This window comes from Galleria mellonella, unplaced genomic scaffold (genome assembly GCF_026898425.1).
Source record: "Galleria mellonella isolate WM207_F2 unplaced genomic scaffold, CSIRO_AGI_GalMel_v1 utg32, whole genome shotgun sequence".
In the NCBI taxonomy this organism is placed as follows: domain Eukaryota; kingdom Metazoa; phylum Arthropoda; class Insecta; order Lepidoptera; family Pyralidae; genus Galleria; species Galleria mellonella.
This window is the reverse complement of record NW_026442075.1, coordinates 7,801,292-7,827,831: the sequence shown is the minus strand read 5'-3', so window position 1 is coordinate 7,827,831 and position 26,540 is coordinate 7,801,292. Positions and strand designations below refer to the sequence as shown.

At 30.0% G+C, this 26,540-nt stretch overlaps 1 protein-coding gene across 2 annotated transcripts in view; it reads left to right on the top strand.

Moving 5' to 3' along the window:
- LOC113510715 (hemicentin-2-like) overlaps positions 1-26,540 on the top strand; it is a 111,401-nt gene that overhangs the window by 35,753 nt on the left and 49,108 nt on the right. Inside the window, exon 1 of one of the 2 annotated variants that reach the window (XM_026894223.3) lies at positions 16,485-16,802. The exons of the other annotated variant lie outside the window; for it this stretch is intronic. The gene's annotated coding sequence lies outside the window, so the exon portion shown is untranslated. Of the gene's footprint in view, positions 1-16,484; positions 16,803-26,540 lie in introns of those variants that run through there. 2 annotated transcript variants of the gene reach the window in all.

Below are 26,540 nucleotides of genomic sequence, written 5' to 3'. Positions count from 1 at the left end.
TTGAGTGAAATACGATTGCTTTTTAAATGCTAATTTGAATAGATGATTTCTTCTTAAAATTTAGTAAACTTAATGTGTTACATTTTTTTATAGTTAGGGAGACAAACGAGCAGACGACCCACCTGATGGATAGCGACTACAGGCACCCATGAACCTGTAATACGAGAGGCGTTGATTGTGCGTTACTAGTCTTTTAAATGTTTGTAGTAGTAAATAATATAAATACTTACATGTTTGTGCGTTTGTCACTAAACGCTGAACAGATTTAAATAAAATTTGATACAAGAGTAGGAAATGTTCTAATTTAAAACAATACTACTTTAAACACTGAATACGCGGGAAAAATCTCAAGGAACAGCTAGTTAATTAATAATAATATCTATTAAGTAATATTATCTATGGGATCTAAATAGGTCCATAAATATATTTAAGCATGAGAGAGGAATTTCATAGATATGCTTATATAGGAACGTTAAATATTATATCAGATGCTGTCTTACCCATATCAAAATGTCTACAAGTTTGGTTGTTAAGACAAAGCGACAGGTTACACTTGAGCGGATGTCGTGGGTACTATATTCCTGATTTATTTGAACCCCAGTTTATATTATGAAAAAGGGTCATACTTATATGTTAACTGTCAAATAACCAATAATGATGTTACAAATGAGATGTTTATTAAGATCCAACTTTAGATTTAGGTAATGGAAAAGAATATAAATTATGTAAATCAATATTAGTAGAAAATCGTTGGAAAGAAAATGGCCGATTGATTAACAATGCGATCTATGAGACCAGTATACAACAATATTTTGGATAGCAACATTTTAGAGATTAGGTAAGTAAAAATTTGGGGCCTACATTATAGATAGATACTCTTTATTGCTTTCTTCAAAATATTACAATACTAAACTTACACTAAATATAAACAAGTACAAGAAATAATCACAATAAGAAAACAATGGGCGACCTTACCACGAAAATCGATCTCTTCCAGGTAACATTTGGATGGAGAGGAGTAATTATAATATATATATATATATATATATTATAATATATATATATATATATATATATATATATATATATATATATATACACACACACACACATGCATATAAACACCTACACAGATACAAAAAAACATATAAATACTGCTCATATGTATACGTAAAATACAAAGTTATAAAATTTTTAGATATCTGAAGAAATAAGTATGCTAACCCGACAAATAAACAAATTAAGAAGATGACAACTTTTTCAAATAAAAATTATTAAGTTTTGTTTTAAATCTAGGCAGACATTTTATATTTCGTTAAAAACTGATATACTATTCCATAGCCGTACAGCTTGCACCGTGAACGATTTGTCATAAAAACTACAAAAATGTACTAGAGTCTTCAACTGGAGGCCCTCAAAAGACCTTATTATATATTAATTAATTTTCTATGTTATTGTCAATTAATGTAGACAAAGATGTTATTCACATAGTAACGACTAAATTAATGAAATAAAGTTATATATAAGTATACCTTGCTTGTATAATTAGAGAGCCAAGTATACAAAATAGTAGTAAGATAAGCTCTAACATATGGCAAAAATTGTACTAAAGGGAGTCGAGAATGCCGCGATGAAATAGATATAAGTTGTTGCTTATAGAGATACGCCTAGATATTATAATAAATGATTCAATGATTCACTTCCACTTGGGGACAGAGTAAGAATACAGATATACAGAATAAGTTACCACTACTTTTCATACAGGATGTTGTAGGAAGAACATAGTACAGTAATTACATCAGAGTAAGAGATGAAGAACTTGAAATCAACTCAGTGTCATATGGAGATACTGGTGCTCGATAACGAAATATTAATGGGTGATAAAAACAATGTTAATGATGATGATGATTCAATAATGAAATGACAAAATGTCTTATGTAGTGGCCAATGACATAACATGTGACAAAACTGTCATTTAATAAAAAAAATTCATAAGCGTCTAACTCTATATTATGTACATGAATGTATTATAATAAATAAATAACATGGGTCAAAATTTATTCTTTAATTGAACAAATATGTATTTAATATAGATAACGTTAATATCACAGCGAGAATACAGAAAATGCTGCATTCTTTTAACTTAAAAAAATCTACGTAATGCCCTGATATGCGCGATTGTAACTTTATCCGGAAACTTATGCGGAAAGTTTGTCCGAAGTTCACATACTTAAGGGTCGCATTATCTAACTTTAGCACTCTAATCTTATCTTACTAATATTATATATTTTGTGGTGTGGCCGCCGTGTAGTCCCGGTATAGAATGGGTTATCCCTTACTTTGCCGTGGTCGAGGGATGGGCTGCAGTGCCCGCCGTGCAGCCCATCCACTTTAGCAGTGGAAAGTTAACGGCTGATAAAATAACAATAATAAAATTATATATTTTATTTGTTTGTTACTAATAACAAACATCCAAACATCTTTACAAAGTTTCACGTATTTAATATTGTATTAAGATTAGGATATTCATTTTACTAAAAGAAAGGTTAACATTTTGTAAATTTAGATTTTTATTAAAATTAATTGATAAAATGCATAATTGAGTACATGCATAGTGAATGCATAGTCGAGGACTCTCCCGACCCAATATATCTAAACAATGTGTATTATAAATATTTAATCTGATCGAAGTTATCCAAGCAATAAAAATTTCGTATCGATTTGTAATAGCGGCATCCGAGACGAACGCGGTTGGAACTTCATTGGAACTTTGGTAGAAACTTCACACATTTCACTGCCATGTTTGCCAAGTTTTCATAAATTTTAAAAGTTAAAAATATTCGAAGAATACATCTGTAATAAAGTTATATTGTTATACAATGAAGATATCAAAATGACTAATAACTATAAATAGTAATAATTATTTTGTCCCTTGCGTGTGTAATATAGAAAAAATATGTAACGCGTTCGATTGTTTTCAGCCTTAGAAATATACTATTATATATATGTATCAGTACTGACGGCCACAAAGTACAAATATTATTTGAGATATGAACTACCACACAATATTATAAATATAATTTTAATTCATTAATTTTTTACTACTCGGCACGAGTCTTTTTTCACGGTATGGATATTATCTTATTACGCTGATTAGGTATGCACATACGCGTCTACCGTGTGGTGCCTGCATAGAATAGGTTACTCCTACCTTTCCCGTGGGTATCGTAAGAGGCGACTAAGAAATGGTGAGAGACTGGGGTTGCCAACCCGCCTGCCAAGCGTGACAACTACTGGCAAAACTTCCTTTATGGAGAAGGCTAATGTTCAGTTGTAGACATTAATGGCTAAAAAAAATATGCATTTATTTCGAGTTTTTTCTCTTATATTAGTTTACTACGTTTCTCTAAACACCCTACGATATTTATGGATTAAAAATAATAAAAGCTTATTTTATTTTAACTCTGTCAATACACCGATATATGATGCACAGATCACTATTTATGTCTCTGGATATTAATTTATCCGTTACATCATGCTTGCCATAGAATCAACGTTATAATGAAGTCGCATCTACACAAACAATCATTAAAACACTAGAAGCAGACGTATGGTATAGTCCAAAGTGATCAGCAAGACAAAGTTTATATAGCGTAGCGCAGACGTTGCGGCTTTTAGCTGCGAAAGTTTTAACTGCACGTATACTCAAAATGCAAATTACAGGCTTGATATACATAGGCGAGTGGAGTTAGACACCCCGATGTGATACACGGGACCCCAATATTAAACCACACGATCGCGCCATAAATTTCAACCTGCTTGCTGTATACGTTGTAATTTTCCACGTACGTGACGTTTACAGGTTTTTAAGTGCTTAACACTACGTTCTCCGATGTTTCCACGCACTGTTATTAGCTTCACAATAACGTAATGTGACTTATTGATTTTGATAAATGAACGCGTAATACACTGCTACATTTTTAGAACACCAAATGTGGAACGTAATGGAAATTTGTAACTATCACTAATTGACATAAATTACAACGTGGATTTCACAGTATTTTTGTCCACCTACATACCTACCTCAAATCACATCACCTTTCATACGATGCCAATCCTAAAAAGAACAGTCTATAATGCAAATATAATTAATGATAACAAAATGTTATGCATTGGTTATTATGATTACCTATCATCGTCGTCATCATTCTTCATCATTTTCTTATTTGTTCGTTAAATTTTATTTCAATTTGTTTCCATTTATCATTATAATCTTGATTCTGTCATCTCTCTATTATTGTATTATATACATATTTTTTATATATTGTCATTTTTGTGTCTTCCCTTTTACGTATTAAATTTAAAATTTTTGATTCTTATAGTCATAAAACTATTTCATACTTAGAAGTTTGATTCTAAATAGTCATCGTGAAACCAAATTGCAAATATGATTATAATGTTTTCTTACCTATTGTAGATAATTCTAGCATAGCCCATAGGTTAACAATGTTAATATTTAAAATCTCACTCACACAAGTGTCTCACTTGTAGGATAATCCTACTTGTGACGACGTGGTGTTAGAATGATCTAACTAATAATAAATAAGGAAAAGGCATCTTTATTAGCAGTCTTGCTATTGGAATTATTGAGGAGGATAAAAACGAGTTTATTCATGTAATTTACGTAGACAAACCTAATCTAATAGGACGAGTAACATGCTTGCATAATGTATGTTGTGTGCTTTATTTATTCTACTGTAGTAGTACTAGACTTGAAAAATTACATTAGAGTTTATATATAAGTTTTATATGCTTAACCTCCCAACCAAACAAGATACTTTAGTTGCACTAAATAAAACAACTAAATACCGAGTCCATCAAAACTTTCTTTAGAGTAAAAGAACTCTTAAGTACCTTTAAAGTTATCGACGAGTGAGCGACGAGCTTATAGCATTGTTGGAGTTTAATTCACTTTAACACTTCATTCTTTTGTACATTACGACTCTACTTTTATTATTCTTTTGTTAACTCACAAAAGATATCTATTAAAATATTTCGATAAAATATTCCTGTAGAGACGATTACTGGATTCAGTATTGAGATGAGAATTCACATCTCCTCTTGCTATATTGAAAACTTGATGTATATAAAGGTAGAAATGTTTGACATGCATATATTATATTTTATAAAATGGAATTTGTAAAATGTAAAACATAATAGTATTTTTAATGTTAAAATTTGTATATATATATATATGTGTGTGTGTGTGTGTATACATGTATAGATAGATAGATACTGTTATTTAGGACGTTTACTTGAAATGTTTGTTACTTAGTCATGATTAACGCGGCAAAGGAGCATGCAGCTCACCAGATGATACTAGCAGCACCTGCAACACCAGAAGAATTGCAAGTATGCTGCCGGTCTTTTAAAAAGGAATATGCTCTTTTCTTGAAGGTTACGTTGTCGCATCGGTTCTGAAATACTGCTGTTGGAAATTAGAATAATACAGGGTTTATATCTTTATGAGACAAAGCTGCGTTTATATCAAATAACTGTATAAAAAGATAAATTTTGCTAATGGTACTATAGAATCTACAATATTTTGAACATAACCATACTATAAAAATTAATATTGTCGTATTAGTTAGAACAGGTACCAGTATTATTATGTGTTCATGATATTACATTCCGGAAGTAATGTTAAATGAATTAATAGTAATTATAACGCACTTAGTTGAATATAATAGATACTGGCGTATTTATAGTTCCAAAGATGTCAAAGTAAAATCCTGTGAGTATTATATAAATGAGTATGAAATTTTAATTTCCAAAGTAAAAACATTATCATATGAGATCGTATTTTGTGAAAAAATTAAAAAGAACAGTTGAATAAACTTGGTCACATCTAATTTTGTGTACATGTAAATTTACATTGATCGATGAATAAGAGATCTTGCTCACCGTAACATTGTTTTTATTTGACTGATCTTTCCATTTCGGTTCAATGGTTACAAATTAAATCATCTTTGTTTTGAAGAATTGATCTTTAATAATAAAGAACTGGTATTGATATTATATCTTCATTATGGTGCAGCCATATTTATTATATTACAGGAAAAGCTAATTCTAGCAACTCTGCTATAATTTCCTTCTGGAACGATTAATAACTGGCGTTGTTGAGTAACAATATTTGCCTTTCTTTAGAATAGGATAGAATAGAATAGACATAGTCTTTACTCAAATAGACATATTTATAAGTTCTTTTCATTCATCATTTACTCGTTACAGTATAATTTTACAGTTATATAGGTTATATCATCCATTGTATTGCTCTATGTCTAAAGGCGATGGTAACCGCATTTAATCAGGGGGGCCGTCAGCTTGTTCGCCATTTTAAGTTGCATAAAAATAAACCTATGTAATCATATTTTTTTCTAGCAATGTTTATAAACCCTTTCTTAGTGTGTATCGAATATAGAAAACTTCTAGAAATTTGAAATAGTATTTTATACATTATTTTATACATACGTTTGGTTACAAAGGAAGAACAATATAATATTATAATACCATACCTTTTCATCACAAGGTTATCGTAAATTGCGACGTACATGCCATACTTATCCCGAAGAAGACTTCCTGATGAAGTTGAAACAATTATCATCGATAATTTGACAATTGAGTCATAACACCTGAGTTCTCAGGAATGGCAACGCATGAAGTGTATCATGAATGGCTGTGTTATGACCTGTCGCCTATAGACATGAACAGTACGTTAATGTCTATGGGCATATATGAAGGTACTATTCATGTTTATAGGCGACGGTTACCACTTTCCATTAGGTGGGCTGTCAGTTAGTTTGTCATTCTACGTTGCATAAAAAATGTAACTCCCGTTACACATATTTAGAGGCAAGGCACCATGCATCGGATGCAAGAGTATGAACATTCAAAATAAAGCTCTATACCAAACCATCTAATTAATGTGGAAATAGATGTAACAGGAATTCTCTGATAAGAAGGGACCTCTGCCTACCTGTGAGCATTTATAGGTTATTATAGTTATGGATGGTCCGCTTGCCAAGTGTTGCAACTATTGGCAAAACCCTCCTTATGAGGTAGGCCTATGTTCAGTAGTAGATATTTAACGGCTGATATATATATGATATAAAATAATTATAGTTATGTGTATAGGTAGATAGAATAAAAATTATAGAATTTACGAGGTTTATTTTAAAGACATTGTTCTGTAATAATAATAGAATGGCAACTCTGCCTGCATCATTGGTAGATACTGACAGGATATCAATTCGGAATTTTAAAAACATTATAAGAGTGAAATGGAGACATAAAGAGAATGCAATATGAAAACCCTAATAAAATTGGTGGCGGTGGTAGATATGGAGAAGCGAGATATAGAAAAGGAAAGAGGGATATTGTAACAATGTTGCTTTGGGTCACGATGCACAGAAATGAGAAACCTTATATAAAAATATATTTACAGGACAATAGTCAGAATATTTTTTAACTATACATATTTAAGGTTCATATAATAATTGCCCTCTCTGTCTTTGATTATTAAAATGTAACAGAAAATTAAATCACATTAGTTTTTACATAGGATCATAGTATTTACGTAATGTATTATAATTTAAAATAGAATTTTAACTTATAATAAATTATTATAATAATACATAAATTGTAGATAATATAGTAATATCATATAAAAGTAAATATGAGTACATTACAAATCGAGCATCTCATAACACCGCATTCTTAGAAATATATATTATCGTACACTCGTCGAATTGTGGTTCAGATAATTAGAATAATAGCATCATATTCCCATAAAGATACACAACAGAAATAGAATATCTTTTTATGTTTCAAAAATTAACTATTATTATTATATTTATGTACGTATATATGTACGTGTAATATGTTATATATATTTATTATTCTGTATGTAGTACTATTAGACAGTAGACATTTGTGTATTTTGAATGTAAGTATATAAGTTAGTATGTATTTAAACAAGCATAATTTCTTAATAGAAACACCACGATCATACTGTTTCCTCTTTTTATTATACGCACATTGCTCGCTGATAAATTAATACTTCTTTCCGCTTAGGGTTTGCTGGAAGAGAACTCTGACAGAATCAAGCTCCCCTCGTAGGTACATCTTTATTCAAAATAAATTATAACAATATAATCTTTGTGTACAATAAAGTATGAATAAATAAATAAATATTAAAATTGGAAATCATATGTAATCTTATTTAGTATTGTAGTTGTAATAAATAAACCAGTTTAACTGTAATTATAACAAATTCTTTGATAAAGTTTAAACCTAGGTAATGTTATGTAATTAAACAGGCACCTAATATAATGCATTAATATAATTACAAATAACTATTGTTACATTTTATATTACAGATATTGCATGAAGTTTAATACTTTTTATTATCGAACACATTTTGTATGAAAAAAACAGATGATACTGTACTACAAAATAATAATAATAACATAATGCTGCTTAATATACTGGAGATATAATAATATTTTCACTCCATTTAGTAACCAATCATAGTTACTCGTACAAGTTACTGGACGTAATCAACTGATTCCATTCCGAAGATAATAAACACGACTATTTATGATTATTGATGCAAAATATTGTTGGCAGTATAATCTTATCTGGCAGTAATGGCAGACAATAAAATTGTTACAGCCGTTACGAAGGTAGATGCTATTTTCATTAGAGCATTAAGTCAAGCTGCTAAGGTGGGGAAGCATTAATCTGTTTACGAGATATCAAGTTACGTAACCAGTTTACAGGTATACAACACAGAGAAATGATACATGGAGCAGCTCTTGAATATTAAAATAAATGTTAATGTGCAAAATTTACTTCAAATATGCTTAGTTTCTATGTACTTATATAGACGTTATTTGATTTATTGTTAACTATTTAAAAAAATATATAAATTTGGAAAATATATTCCAATTATTATTATTTACAATCACAGAATATATATACAATATACAATTTCTAGGCTACTAATATTTTTAAATATTCTATATAAAATATAGTACATATATATATTATCACGGGAATATAACATTATAAACGTTTATGTACATATTCATGACGATAATAAATGAGTAGAGAAATGGATTTTGTTAATTAAATATTTTTAAAAACCTTTTACTGAGTATCATAATGTTATTAAAGTAATAAAGATTTTTTTTTATTTATAATTATAGTTAATTTACGAGACAAACAGTTGGTATTTAATAATGATAAACAAGGAGCTATTATAATACAAATTTGAAATTAAAGCTTGATTGAAAATCAAAGCCACTCTATACGTTCACCTCAGTTAAAGTATTAAAATGTCGCGAATTTATTATGCCTATGTATAAACTAGAAATTTGCCAATATACCTGATATTAATGGTATGATTACAGTTCAGTTATTACATTACTGTTTAGTACTGAATACGTATTATAAAGATAAATTTGTAACACGTGTAGAGAGAATCATTGGGTGATTCAGGTAATTTCGTGTGAGACCAACGATTTGCAAATAATTTAATTTCTATTTAAATCTGGTTTCCAATATCGTCGGAATCAGTTACAAGCAGATTTTTTTTAATATCAGTCAAGTTTGGCGATGAAGTTAATAGTATCCAAAGTATGTTATGAGGTATAGAAGACCATGAGACCTCTCAGTCCGTATATACATATATCATAGCATGGATTACATACATACCTACACCTACTACCGTTATTTAATACAAGCGTGCATAATTAATAGATTCGTTAATTAGTATATTTATACCCTCAGTCCCGAAGGACACAGCGAGAGTTCGTAATTGCAATTAATAACGCCTTACATCAAAACCAAATAATATATTTTAGCAGACAATTTTGCTTAATTGACTACATTTCTTTTATTTCTGTGTCTTCCTTTCTCAAGTAGGTATAAATTATTTTAAATATTATCGATTTTTAGCAAATTGTAATTAATAAAAATTCAAGTATTCAGAAATAACATTTTTATTGTTTGAGCTAAGTCAATATTGGACGATAGATCTAACAATTGATCGTTGTTATTCTAAGTACATAGAATAGTATTCAAACAAATTATACCTTCATACATATGAATAATATATTTTTTTGTAAATTTCATAAACATAATATATAATACGAGATAGACCATGAAGTACTTCAATTTATATAAATGCTAGGTCAATAAAATATAAAACTCAGCCGTATATTGAATAACTACTCAATACATAAAATTACTTGTCCCGACATAGATAGTTCCACCCCTTCCTTTACCATGGGTGACATAAGAGGCGACTAAGAAAGAGCGAGAGATGATCAGCAGCGTCCCTTTTAAAACATCTCTAAAGCCTAACTGCGATTGCCAATCTGCCTGCAAAGTATGGCAATTATTTGTTTTTCTTTTTTTTATACTATTTAGAATGTCAAACTAGCTGACAGCCCACCTGATGGAAAGTGGTAACTGTCACCTATAGACATGAGCAGTACCATGGACATAACAAAGTATACTGTTTCACCCATGATACCCCCCATGCGTTGCCATTTCTGAGGACTCAGATGTTATTCCTCTGTACCCTGTAAATTTACGTCATATCCTACCCCTTAAACCGAAACACAGCCATGCAAACACAACTGCTTTACGGTTGAAACACGAATGGGACAGAGGTACCCAAGCAAACGACTTTTGTACAAACTACTGGTAAAAACCCCCTAGGAGGAGGCTTATGTTTAGCAGTAGACTGTTAAAAACTATGATACGATATGATGATAGGTATCATTCATATATATTACTGCTTCAGTAGTGGACGTCTGAAATTTTTTTTTATACAACTTAGAATGGCAAACAAGCTGACGGCCCACCTGATGGAAAGTGGTAACCGTCGCCTATAGGCATGAGCAGTACCATGGATATAACAGAGTATACTGTTTCGCCCATGATACCCCCCATGCGTTGCCATTCCTGAGGACTCAGATGTTATTCCTCTGTACCCTGTAAATTCACGCCATATCCCACCCTTCAAACCGAAACACAGCTATGCAATAAATATTATTACAATATAATTTGTTACAATATTAGGACAACACACTCTTTATCTACTTAGAAGAACGGTATTTTCAAAAATTATAAAAATACTTTTATTTATCTTTTTATTTTTTAGCAATGAATTCGCCTTTCTTACTTAAACAAATTTCCATCTAAATCAAATCTCTCCCGACCTCCCACTTTTAGGGGTACAAATTCCAAAAACTGCTGAAAAATGTTTAGTTTTTAATCAAAAGCCTTAATTCATAATACTAATTTTAAAAATAACAAGATTACTGTAAAAGTTTTGACCCCTTTATCCCTTAGGGATGAAATTTCCAAACCGCTGAAAAGCATTTTATTTATTTGTAATTGGAAATCTAAAACTAGTACTTCTAGCTTCAATTATAACAGAACTCCCATATAAAATTTCACTCCTTTAGATCCACCCCTTTTCAAAAACCAATAAGTATATTATTTTTCTTCCGTTTGTATGTTTGTTCCAACATAACAGAAAAGCTAACTGCACTAAATTAGATGTAGTTTTCACAGTTGTGTTTCTGAAGTTCTAATTAAAAATCTCGTATATGTTTTGTCTTGATGCGTCATCTAGAAGTATTAAATTTTATGCTTCTGAAACTACGCGTACTTAGTAGCGTAGAAAGTTAATCATTATCAAATCAGTCGTCAACTGTCCACTGATGAATACATGTCTCCCCGAATGGGAAAAGTTTTGCCAGTAGTTGCCAAACTTGAAAGGCTTGTTGGCAACCGCAGTTAGGTTTTAGTGAGATGTTAAGAGGGGCGTTGCTACCCATCTTTTGACCATTAAGTTCCCTTAGCCGCTTCTCACGACACTCACGGGAAAGAAAGGGGTTGCTCATTCTATGCCGGGACTGCACGGCATATAAAAGCTAGTACTACAATAAAATTAAAATAAGTCCATTTTGCAACTAAGATGATTATTCTACTGGGACTTGGAACTAAATTTTATTTTAATAACTTAAATCTAAATATTGGTTTTTAGATAACTTATTTTTATGTATAAAATTGAATAGTTAACACAATTGTCTGCGATCACATTTAAAAAATTATAAACACCTTGAACCGACTTTGTATTTCAGAAAAAATAAATCCTGCATATAGAATATTTGTCTCTATATTATTTATAGACCCATTTCATAGTCTTTATTGTCTTTAAAACTGAAATTTACTTGATATGGAATGACACTTTAAAGTGAACTACTTTAGAATAGACTACGCCTTCGTGGTGTCGTAAGAGTCGATTAAGGGAGGGCGAGGTCTCGGCAGCAGCGTCCCTCTTAAAACATCACTAAACCTTAACTGCAGTTGCCAATCGGCCTGTCAAGCGTTACAACTACTGGCAAAATCCCCAAGGCGGAGACTGTTCAGCAATGAACAGTTAAAGGCTGATATGAAGATGATGAATGTACGTTTACTGTAATATTATTTATCCATTTAATCCTGAAAAACTGGTATAGCCGTATAAAAGTTATTAGTCAGGTAGCAGTTCTAATTTTTTGTATTAGCTTTTTTAAGAATTCGAGAATTTATTTAATTAAACCTATATAATTTGTAGTGGGTACCCTACATAATATATAGAATTAAACATCGAGAAAACACGCAAAGTTAGCGAAGTATATCGTAAAACGTGCTACTATAAATAGCAAACAATTTCCTTCCTGTTTCGAGCTCTCCCGTGAGACTTCGATAGAGCTATAACTCTCTTTGCTCTTTTAAATCCTATGAATTTATACTAATATTAAAATTGAATGCAATTTTTGTTCCAGTTTATCAGTTCTATTGAATGTTAATCATTCCGAATATTTCTTGTCACTTACCTTTATTTTTTAGCGGTAACCGCTTACCATCAGGTGGACCGTATGCTTGTTTGTTACCTTAGTGGTATAAAAAACACATTTCTCAAATAAAAAATAATATAATTCGTTCCTTCATGATACGATATTTCATCCAAATCTCTTTAGATTTATAAATGTAACAAAATTTATGTTTAAATCCACAAACTTTAACGTATTAGTGAAAAATAATCTTCAATAAGAAAATACATTCTCAATATTGAATATCGAAGTTATAGAGATAATAGATATGGGATTGATTTGTGACTTTCTTTGGTTTGAAGTTGTACGGGGATAAATCTTTGGGATAAATATAAAAGAGGCTTTTAAGTTTTATCTGTAACCCTTTTCTGATATTGTCAACCTTTCAACTTTTTTAATTCAATTTACAATGTAGACATGCTATTTAATAATTTAATTTCACATGTATACAACATGTGAAATTAAGTTATTAGCATTTTTAAATATTGATCCATCATTGAAACTGTACACTTTTCTGAAAGAAACAGGTCAAAGATATCTTTGTATATATATTTACGTTAACTGCTAAAGTTCGTAATTTTTATTACTTATTGTTATTTTTATAACTTATAGCCATTTTTAAACGATATATGTATGTAATGGAAATTTTACGGTTATGCTGTTTGTCTGTTTATGCATCAAGTAGATGCACCAGCTGTGCGGGAAAGTAATGCGCAGGACGACCGATATTATTACCTTTGCATCCAAGCTCTACGTACATTCGTCTCTGTATATTACAAAATATACCATCTTTTAACTGTACCAATTCTAACCCTGAACATTGTTATTTCCAACAATTATTTTGACTTCATCTAGGAGTGTTCTTCGGGGTGGGTGTGGTTCAGTCATAGTCCTCTTAACAAGGTGAGTACGTAGCAGCGTCTCACCTCGCATTGCGGGACGACGCATTTCGTCCCCTAACGGAAAGTAATGGGCTATACATACTACTTTCTACTGTTACCATATTCAACAAACGATATAATGTGAGGTTTAATTGTACTGTAATATTAATGTTAATTGTGTATTGTTACCTTTATCATTAATCATGACCGCCTAAAGATAGAAATTAAATAGAAATATTGGCATATTGTATTTTATAGCATGTTTCAATAGAACTTAATTATAAGATAAACAAGTTTTATTATTTAAACACTCTCTAAATGAAATTAATAACAAATCGACTTATTAAAACAATTAATCGATATTTGTTTTTTCTTTATACTATTATGATGGCAAACAAGCATATAGCCAGTCTTATGGTAAACGGGGTTACCGTAGCCTATGGATGCTTGTAACACTAGGGAAATTACGCGCGTGTTAGATATTTATTTTATATTATATTTATTTTCTTAAACATCTTGTGTTAAAATGTGTACCTACATGTATTAATAAAAATCAGACTAACTACTTTAAATATAATAAAACGTTAAAATTGGTATTATACCAAATTTGGTAATAAATTATTCTTGTAATATATATAGAACACAAATTTATATTTTAATTAATTTTATAATTATTTATTGTCATGATACTTGAATAAAAACTAATGAAATTGTAAGAACACGTGGTCTCGCTGAATCGTTCACTCGAATTCGGCCCTTTTAGATATAAAAGATTGTTATTTGGGTGGGGAGACACTTCTTGTCCAACCGTTAAAGAGAGCGGAGCTCCACGACTTATCAAGAGTGAACAAGTATAGTAAACCACGTGATCATTATAAAATATAAAAATATATAACAATTATTGTTGATGGAAGTCCTAAAAAAGCTATAATTAAATAAAAGTCAATATATTAACAGAAGTTGGGTATTTATGTTATATTATTTGTTATATATCAAACACAAAATAAAATAAGTAAATATATGATTTCATAGTATTATATCTAAATTAAATGAACTGTAAGTACTTGAGCTTCATTTCTATTTATCACTAAGAAGCTTACTACCTTTATATTGCTAAGGAATGTATTATATCATGAATATATATATATATATATATATATATATATATATATATATATATATATATATATATTAAATAATAATCATCTTTTTGAGACGCGCGTTGCCGACCCTTAAGAAATCTTAACATGCCCTTTTTGAAGAACGATTTTGATTTCGTCTTCTATGTATTGAACATTAAGCCCACTTTCTTATAATTTGATTAATTATTCATTTATTTACATTTTCGTTAAATTCTATTAAAGCATTTCTATATCTATCATTATCACATGAAATATATCAGTATATCACTCAGTAATTAATACATTCTTATTACATTACAAAATTGTTTTAGTCGCAAAAGAACTTACAACTAAGTTACACGTAAAATAAATCTTACCTGCGAGACTCTATATAAAGGAAAAATTTCATATTTTCTAAGTAAATTTGAAAGCAATGTACATTACGAAATTAAATTTCGTTCAAATGAACTTGAAAAATATAAAATTTGCAAGACAGTTTTGTATAAGGTTGCCTCCAAGAATTTTTCACGGATAAATGGTTTCAGGGTTGACAACAGATTCTAGACGAAGATATATGACAGAATATAATTAGCTACTCTAAATATTATTTTTTTTAGGTTTATCGCTACACCAAAAGCAACAAAAAGAACCATTATAAACTCGTTAAATTGCACAAATGATTAATGTTGTAATATCTCCTAAAACCTCTATGTAATAGTAAATATACTTAGTAGATCCTTTAGCGCAGTAATATTAGGATAATCCTCTTAATTGAGGCGAGACCCGTGCCCAATAGTGGGACATTAATGGTTTGTTACGGGTAGATAGATAATTTAGTTCAAAATTTTCATATACATATTAGACGAAACGACACTACTTATTAATTTTTCAATGCTTTGAGTACTCGTATCTCAGGAAATGAGCACTTTTTATTAGAATTCATTTAACACATAAGTTTGTCTTTAGAAAGGTCTCTTTAGTTTTATTTCTTTGAGAACTTTTATTATTTATTTACAAAACGATATCATAAGATTTTACTGTTGTCACAATTTTTTTTTCATATATGGAGTAATGATGGTAGGGCCATTATAAGGGCGTTAAGAAATGTAATGCACTAAAAAGTAAAAATAGGTAGTTATGTTCATTATAATATGTTTTTTATTCAATACTGTATAATTTGTATAGGATATTACATATATTTATAAGTATATTCAGAACGTATGAGTATGAAACAAACATATTGATGTTTGTTTCATACTCATACGAATTAGAACTCAATAGTATAGAATTACTGCTCAATAGTAGCAATAATACTTAGAAGTTCTACTCGTAATTCATTTTTACTAACTCATAATTGTTACAAAATTTCCAATAGAGCAAACGCAATAAAACCATCTACACACTATATTCAAAGGTTTATCTTCAACCAAGGCGGGAGAGAACGTTTACAGGCACGTTTCACAATGGCATGAAAGGAAAAGATGGTAAGTGCGCATGCACGCTGCCGCGCCACCGTACCGGCCGACTCAAGTACCACTTCAGTACGACTACGGAACCCGCTCGCGTGGTGGTTCGTTTCGTCGCCCCGCGAATACCGAAATGTAAACACTTAATTCAACCTGTAAAAACATAAGTGCAACGGATGTGACGTCATTGTGTGCCGATAAAAGTTCCACCACAAAAGTTCACCAAAAAGTTTTTTAACACTCTGTGGCATACTTCGCTAGGAATTTGTGAATGAAAAAATTGAATTGCAAACGGAAAAACAACTATCATCTACCGCAATACTAAATTACATTTTATTGTTTTGTTGCGTTATTGAAGATCACAAAATTCAGCTCAAGGTAAAAGCAATTTCAGTTATTGCATGAAAAGTAAAACTTGACAAAGTCACATAACGAATGTAATCATTAGTTTTAATGTGCACTGTGAGCTCTAATCAGAGTTCTAATCACGCAACTTGGTGCCTATTTATAATGTAAATTATCTTTATAACTTTTTTATCGTAAATAATTAATCATTATTTTTAATTATATGTCATATTTAATATTTATATATTATATACTTTACTGCTTTAGACATAAATTGAGATTAAACTATATATTTTATGTGGAAAAATCTAATAGATTATATAAACACATTAATTATTTTTATGTACATACTTTCATATGAATAAAATAAATAACGAAAGAAATTTATTTCATTGTAATCGTATTAAACTGATTATAATTAAATTTATTAATCATTAAATAAAAAAGGCCGAAGAGAATATTCAAACGACTAAAAATATTTTATAATATATAAATATTTGAAATAAATAATGATGTCTCGATTGCATTTTCAGGTGGATGGATTGAAGGCATTTTGTTGACACTTTTATTGCACGCTAGCGATCTGCACGAGTAGATAGACAGAATAATACATTAGCAATTTATATTAGCCTTCATAGGAAAATTTTTATATCTTGGGTGTTATCATTGTAAATTTTGAAGGGATCTCTAGTTTTTTTTAAAGTAATAATATTATCTGTTTTACTCGCCGATAATGCACCTTTCTATATATGAATATTTAAAATGTATTAAATAATTTTTAAGCGTATCTATTACCAACAAACAAATATACAAAAAACAAATTATGACTCTTTATAATACAATATAAAGATTGGGGGCTTATTGGTCAACCAGCTTAAAAAGTACCAAATATATGCAGGTATATTATGCCATTGGATGCAGGTGGCTCAGGACCGTTCTTTATGGCAGTTTATGGGGGAGACTTATGTCCAGCAGTGAACGGACAATGGCTGAAATGATAATGATATTATGCCATATATTACATGCATGTCAAATTTCAATTGAAAGGTACAAATAAATATCACGTGGTTATGCCAATAACTTTATCCATGTTATCAGAATAAAAAAGTACTTGTGCTAAATATTCCGTGGGCAAAGTCACAGAATACAGCTAGTTTATAATATTAGAATATGGTCCATGTACCAAATTTCATTCAATTCGGATCAGTTGTTGAGTAGCAAATACCTAAACATTTAAAGATGTTTTCAAATTATTGGATAGTAAGATAAATAAAAGTTAGTTGTATATCGCGGTTTAAGTCGCCTCAACTCGATTTCTCGTTCTTGTCGAATTTCCTAATTGAGTGAAGATTTTGGAAAACCGCTGAAAGATTTGTCTTTTTGCTTCGACATAGCTAAATAGTTTTATACTAAGAGTCTAAATAGAAAATCTTGAGTGGCCGACTCATGAGTATAAGGTGATAATAGAATTAAAGAAATCGAAATCTAGCAATAATCATTACGAAACTTAATTATTTTCCCTAAGGAACGTGGGTAAATTGGACTAAATCGAAACATGAAAATGGTTTTTGAGACTTTCATACATTATGGTCACGTAATTTGGAATATATGACATGATTTTGTCTTACCTTTTTTAACTTATTATCGAACTAAAACATATGTTTCCTAACCTTAGTAAATTTACATAATAGAAGTGCAGAAAAAATGATGTTCTTTGAGAAAAGACGCTCAGTGCCATGGATATTATAAGTGTACTTCGACGTGGTTACCCGTTTTATTATATCCTCTTAATTCTATTAATATTATAAAATACGAAAGATTGTAACGATGGATATATGGATGGATAGATGGATATTTGTTACTTTTTCATACAAAAATGGATTTGAATGAAATTTTGTACACGGATAGGTTATATCCAAACTGAACACGTAGGATGTTTTATAGACTGACTCATGCGGGAGAAGTCGCGGGTTACATCTAGTTCTGTATAAGACTACAATGTAAACTTTCATCTCTTATTTCAGCATATTTTTATATACACAAATTTTTCAACGTAATTGGTATTTAAAAACAATTACAATGAAAAAAAGAAACATCGATACAATGAAAATTTTGAAATTATACTAGGAATAAATTATCTTGAAAGTAAGTCACTGAATAAATGAAAGAGTATACTTTATTTGCATTATACGGCATAGAGAATAAAAGAAGACAAACAATTACAATAGATACACTTGTATAAATACAATAAGGCGAGCATATTGCTGAAAGTAATCTTTCCAAGGCAACCTTAGGATAAGGGATTTCATTGTCTATGGTATTGTAAAGAGAAATAACACAAAAGATGTGATAACCAAATATTTGAATTTTGGTTTAAGAGCCTGTTCTTGTTAAGAATCGCAACTTTGTGATTTAATAACAATTTTTGTGTTATTTTATTTATTTTATCATTAATTATTATTATTTATAAATCTTTCTATTGTTTAGCCAGTGCTAGTATCTACTTACTATAGATAGTATGCCTATATAGTGGTTCAGTTATCCTAAACCCAAACGAATCTATCGATAGAACCAGAAAAAAAGTCAGCACTCGCATGAGAAAGAAATAAGAAAGAATAAAAAAGAATAAGACGGCGCACATTGCCAATTCATTCTAATTAATGGATTCGCTATTAATAACGATTATACTAATAGATTCGTTTGTACTTCGTCTAGGAGAGCAGATGCCCTGAGCACCTGCAGACTTTGCAACATCATATTAATACACTTATATTCATTTACCCACTAATGAACATGCATACCTGTACACCTTTGTAGTGTGCAAGTGTAGTAATACCACCGTAAACTATTTTTTTTATACAATTTAGAATGGCAAACAAGCTGATGGTCCACCTGATGGAAAGTGGTAACAGTCGCCTATAGACATGAGCAGTACCATGGACATAACAGAGTATACTGTTTATTTTGGACTGTATGTATGTAAACTGTGTGTTTACTGTTTACTCATGTGTAAATTCACGCCATATCCCACTCTTCAAGCCGAAACACAGCCATACAAACACAGCTGCTTCACGGTTGAAACACGAATGGGACAGAGGTACCCAAGCATCGACATTTGTACAAAGTCTCCCTCTAGTATTTCTATATTATATATTATGGTATATATTTATTAATCAAGCTATTTCTACTCAATCTATCTATAATACGACTATATTATGAATAAGTTCAGTAGGTTTTGAGGTTACCCCTTATTTTCATTTTTATCTTTTGGAAATTGTTTATACTTAGGTAGGTAGGTAGACACTTAGTGATAAATTGGTGACTCGAAGACTGAAACGTTCTTATGTGTTGGGAGTGGAATTCTTTTTACTTTAAGAGCTACGCCTAATAGAGTCTATCTTCGACGTAAGTTTTTGTCGTCAAAATAGAACAAATGTGAAAGTGAGTTTGTTTTGTTGTTGTTTGTTACCTTACATCGCCTTAACGGCTTTACCAATCACTATAAAATTTAGTATACACATACTATATGTGACGGAGAAGTATATAGGGTACTTTTTGTTCCAATTAGTAAACATATCCCGGTTACGCTGATGAAGTCGCGGGTAAAAGCTAGTAACATTATAAAAATATGAGCCCAATAACAATGAACAATCCTCCCCGAATATTTTTTCCATCAAAATACAATTATGGCATTGTATGTTACATCATACAAGAGACACAAGAATGGGGCGTACAAATTCGCTAAATAAACGAAGCCGCTAATGGTTCATACCCTACAAAAGTATATAAGAGTCTCCAAAAAAATCGAACTACGTGAAACGAAGCATTAACGATGCATACAGCAGGTTTATTTCATATTGAACATTGCGCGATACTGGATTTCTAAACTTAGTACTAGACTATAGTTTTTAATTTCGTATAATATTAGGCACTTTAATTTACTATAACACCATTTTTTTTAAACAATTAATAGATTTTCATAATTCATTATTTAAAACTTTGTTTGAGTTTCATAACAGCTGACAAGATCTAAATTAGTAATCTTTAAAACGATTTAGTGTTTTGATAATTACTAACTACTTAAGTGATATTTTCTCCATATATAAATAGTCCTTTATTAATATAAACAACAGCCATAGCGAGATAATATTACCAGGATCTTGGCCATATCACAACAGTATCAAACGATCTCATTTTTTATATAAATAACAGTTTTATTATATTTTGATGAATTAAGAAATTGACACCAATTGTTTTTAAAAGTAAAATAAAAAAGGTATTTCTTTGCTAAACAATAATATATTATCAATGTTAATGACATTAAACAAAGACGTATGCAAATATAAAAACAAAGTTTTTCGAGAGAACGGCAGATTGGCAGTATCTATGTAGACGTAAATAAATATTTGCACAATATTTGAGGAAAAAAGCAAGTAGGCATAATTCTGTATGAAATGTTTTCCGGCTGTATCAAGAAATCAAGCTAACATTTTATATGACATCTCTTATTGTCTTTCCATAAGAGGCTGTTCAATATTCAACATACAAGTACTTTGTATTGAATGCGTGCGCTTTCATTTTTGGAGGCTCAGTACTCATTTGTGTCTAATAATATATTATTATCTAACTATATTTTACCCGCGTCTTCGTCTTTGTGACTGGAGAATATTGTTTGACCGGTGTAAATAGTACCTAATGCCTTTATCCATCCTAAATAATACTACATGTATTATTTATTACTACATACATTACTATTAAATTTCATGATAATTAGTTGAGCTGATAAGAAGTAACAAATGTAAAGTCACTTTCACATTTATCATATCAATTAATTTCTACTTTAATTTATAATAAATTTGCAAATATAAGTTTACTAGATGCCAAGCAGGGGTGTCCAGCGGTGTACAATATTTTTACTTTACCATACAGTCTTTTAACGATTTTTTTTCATACAAATATTGTTCTTAGAAGTAAAACACAACAATAAGATTTTGTTCCACAAACAAAAAATGCCAACTTTAATCGTGGATAAACCAGTTATTTTGATTTAATGACATTGTGTTCTAACAAAAATCTGACTTTAATTGTAGTAAAACCGTAAATAAAAAAAAATTAGCAAATTTATATAAAAAGTAATTTACTGAACCGATCTTGATACAATTTTTATGGAACCAATTTGAAAGTATATTATAATTTCTTTTGTAAAGAATTTGACTTGAAAATTCATAATTAAATAATTTTCCAAATCGTTTTACAACTGACGGAATTATGAGGTGACAAATATAAAATAAAAAAACGACCGAATCTAGAAACGTCTCTTTTTCGAAAACGAAGATACTAATTCTTATAGATATGAAGCCGTTATGAAGTGAGAATAAATTTGTTAATTGGCTTTTATTTATATAGATTAATACCGATGTGGTAGGTATCAGTTGTGTGACTTTTGACGCAGGCAAATTGGGATAAAATCGATTACACATCAAATTGATGTTATCTTGCATATTCTTACGTCATCTTGTATTTGACGTTTATTGATTTATTGGCTACCCTCAATATATGCGATTTGGATTTGTCGCTTGTCCTTAGTTTGTTACTGATTCAAATATGTCAGAAGTCAGCTGCAGGTACTAAATCTGTGCTCTATCAGTTATTGTCAGTACAATGATTGTCATATAAAAAACAATTTAGATATCTTTAATGGCTTACACAAACGAGGAACATTTTGATGGACCACGAACAAAACTTTTATATTTGTCTAATTATATCACGTTTTTATGTCCTCCTAGATATAATTCTGGGCGTAAATTTTAGTCCGGTCATAATAAAACCCTTAAAGTTGCATACTGTAACGCACATGTGTTATGCAAATATATGGCTTACACAAAGGGAAATTTTGCCTTCGACCAAAAAGTAGGTATATCACGCAGCCCTTATTTGTTTTAGAAATACAATTGTTTGCCGTTACTTGTCTAAGTTGTCTTAAATGGACATTGTCGTCAAAAACTCTACAGTACTGAGACATGCATAACAATGAGTATTCTACTCTAGCTTCTTGGTGACATTGGTTGTATTTTATGAAGATATATAATAAATAGATTTTATTTTACAAACCAAAAAAAAATCGGCCTTAATCGTAGCGAAACCTATTCTTTTTAATTAATATCCAAAGTGCTTAACCGATGTTGATGGAATTTTTATGGGACTAATCTGACAAAGTTTAGAACCTACTCTTTTTTAAAGTCGGTTGAAACTAGTAAGCATTATAAAGATATTTCTCGTAATTTTTGATAAAAAATAATAAATATTAAACCTTGGCAATGATGACGAATGGGAATTGCATACTAAGTATATTCAGTAGAATAATAATATTTAATAAATTGTATATAAAAAAATAACATACTTAAATCATAAAAAAATATAGAACCAGAATAAATACCAAATTAATGCAAAAAGAATTATAAAAAAGTTTAAAACTGACTGTTAATAAAGTACATTGATTCATTGAAATATACCTAATATAAAATACACGAAAATTATATAAAAATTATTAGAGCACTGTTGTAACGTATTTATAGGAGAAAACATTCCACAGACTACAAAAAATATTTGAAAATCTTGTGTGAATATTTGTTCTTTTCTGCCTAAAACCCGAGACTAACCAGGCAAATAAACAGGTCAACCGGGACGCTATTATTGCTGGCCCTAATAATTGTATTTCATGTTTATTCGTGTTTACGATCTATATTTATTGGGGATTTTATATGCAAGGTATTTTTTATGTAAGGGGTATAAATAAATAAAACATATGTTGCGCTGTAATTCACTTATTTCGTAATATAATTAGATTAAAATTTATTTACAGTTTTTTTTGTGCGTTGTTAACAAAACTATAACTGACACTATTACATAAATTGTATATTATAATAATAATGTATTTATGTATTTTCCTTTATATATATTGTTTATTACATATTCACTTACATTTTAACTAATCACATTTCGAGATCTTAAATTAATTGAAATTGTATAAATTATCTCAGAACAAGAAAGGAAGCCTCGCAGAATGCCATTTGTTTACGTGCCAAAACAATAATTATTGAGTTGTGAAATTCATCTGACAGTATTTCGAAGTTTTGAGTTTCAAATGCTTTGTTTTAGAAGGATAATTTATAGTGACAATTCTAATTCGTTACGAAGACTGAAGTAGGTATCGGGTTTCATTTAGGGAAGTTTAATAACGAGAATAAATTGAAATTATAATCTCTCGTCTAAAATTAAATAAAACATCTTCAGTAAAATCTATTTATAGACTCCTTTCGGCACTATTATTGAAACAGTTATATAAAAACGGCCAAATATATAAATTGTATATATATTATATAAATTAGAATTAATAAATAAATTAATTAAAAAATCGTTTGTCCAGATTTGTTAAAAAATGTAAAACTATGCTATTTCTTAGATTTGTTATAAATAAATATTAATATTATATAGTTCATTGAAAGAAAGTACAGTACAAGTACACGCAATGTAGAGTGACTCCAACAAGATGAGCGACGTCCTCAACTATATTCGGGGAAGTAAATGCTAATCTTAAGATAGTTTCATGGAAAGCTTGTCTCAGCGGTAAACAACGAATGACTGAATGAAATCCACCAAGAGATTATCCAGTCTTATAACAGGCTCTCTTTATTACTGTCTTTAGTGTCGCTTAATCATGGTCGTAGTTTTTATTAAGGACGCAGATGTTGTAGTTTCTTCGCGAATTTTATTTTTGGTCAACCACTTCGTTTCTGCTTTAGAGTTTCTCAATTATAAAGTTATAAGGCATAAGGAATTATAAGTAATGGGGATTAGGGTCGTATTGCAGTCAATAACTTTATTAAAACGTTTCTTTTTAATTCATACTCTTTTGACACATCATTTATGATCACTTTTACGTTTGGATAAATTCGACCTACTTATAGCCGAAATTAATTTTTAGGTATCCCTACGAATTATCATATTATGACGTATCTGATAGGTCTACTCTGTCGTTATGACCGAGATATATTTATTAATCGGGATCAAAAGTCTGTGTCACATTTCATGTCAAGCTATTAAAGCATTAAGAGGAAATAAACTTCCAAATTAATCTTATAACAATAAATATAAAATATTAAGAAGATAACTTACATTCTTTTAATTTAACTTATATATTATTAAAGGCGTAGATATATAACAATTCGTAGGTACTTTATAAAGATATATCACAAAATATATTTTGTACGAAATTTGTATGATAATCAGCTAGTTCTTAGATTCTGTACTATTACACTTACATTATGACAAGTGAAATAAAAAAGGATTATCAAAATCTGTACAGAATGGACAATAACTCAAGAACCGAGAAGCCACTTTGTCAGTGTTGTTTAAAAATGATGATTCTCAATCAAGTAAATGCCTACTGCTTAATTAAAGGCCGATGTTACGTTAATTTGATTTTTCAACCTTCAAACAGAATCAACAACGCACACCTCTCTCGATAGAAATGGATAAGACGTAATACACGACGTTATAACTAATTCTTTAGTAATTAGTCAATGTTATTAACTCTAAACCTCTAATTTACTCTTTTGATAGTAAAAATAATTTAATTTCTTCGAAATAATAATATCATATACTTATATATGAGGACAGAAGGGGAAAAATGTTGGAACACTTGATACGACACGACGAACTTATGAACATTATAATAGAAGGTAAGATAGAAGGAAGGAGGGGAAGAGGGAGACCGAGACATAGTTACATCAGGCAGATCAAGGAAGGAGTTCGTGTCGTATCATATCAAGAGGTGAAGAGACTTGCTGAAAATCGTAGTGACTGGCAAGAGCTCCACTGACAAGAGCGCAGCTCTTAAATAGGATAGATAGATATATATTTATAATGAAGTAATTTTAAGCAAACAAAAAGACTTTTCTTTTTATAAATAATATTTGTAATTTAGCACATGTATGTGTGTTCAAATTATTTATTATTATACCCTATAGAGACTTGTTATCTTTAGAACGTCTACTTACAAAACGAAATTTCAGTGAATTTTTCATGAAAACATGTTTATACTTGATCCTGTTGTTTGACCCTGACTGTTTGTTGGGTAGGGTTTGTCATTATAACCTACTATAACTATTCAAAACATATATCATATTTGGCAGATAATTTAGAAACGTGCGTATTCAGCTAAGCTTGTTTATTTCGACAACTTTGACAAGCCATCTACCACAGTTCCGATACATGTCTACACAAATGATATGTGCTTTGCATTGAAAATTAGCGTTGTAATATTATAATTTCAATATAACAATGATAAAAAATAATCTTCATCAATTTTAATTTTATTTTTAATAACATTTTAACTGTTAAAATACGAAAAAAGAATATTCTTCTATTTTCGAGTTTTAAAAATTTAAACTAATTACCATTACTATTTGAACAGTTATTATAATATTATAAACGTGAAAATGAGTTTGCTTGTTAGTTACCTCTTAACGCTTTAAATAACGACTTAACCAATTGCAAAAAAATTATGTGTGACGGAGGACAGGTTATTTTTTATCCCAATCAGTGAATATATGCCGGACGAAGTCGAGGGTAAAACCTATTAGGGTATATAAAGTGAATATGGACTTCAAGTATGCAATAACATAATATTTAACGACAGTCAATAGATCAATGGAAATTCCACAGATGTAAATAGAGGTAGACGATCCATATCCTACGATTTATATGTAA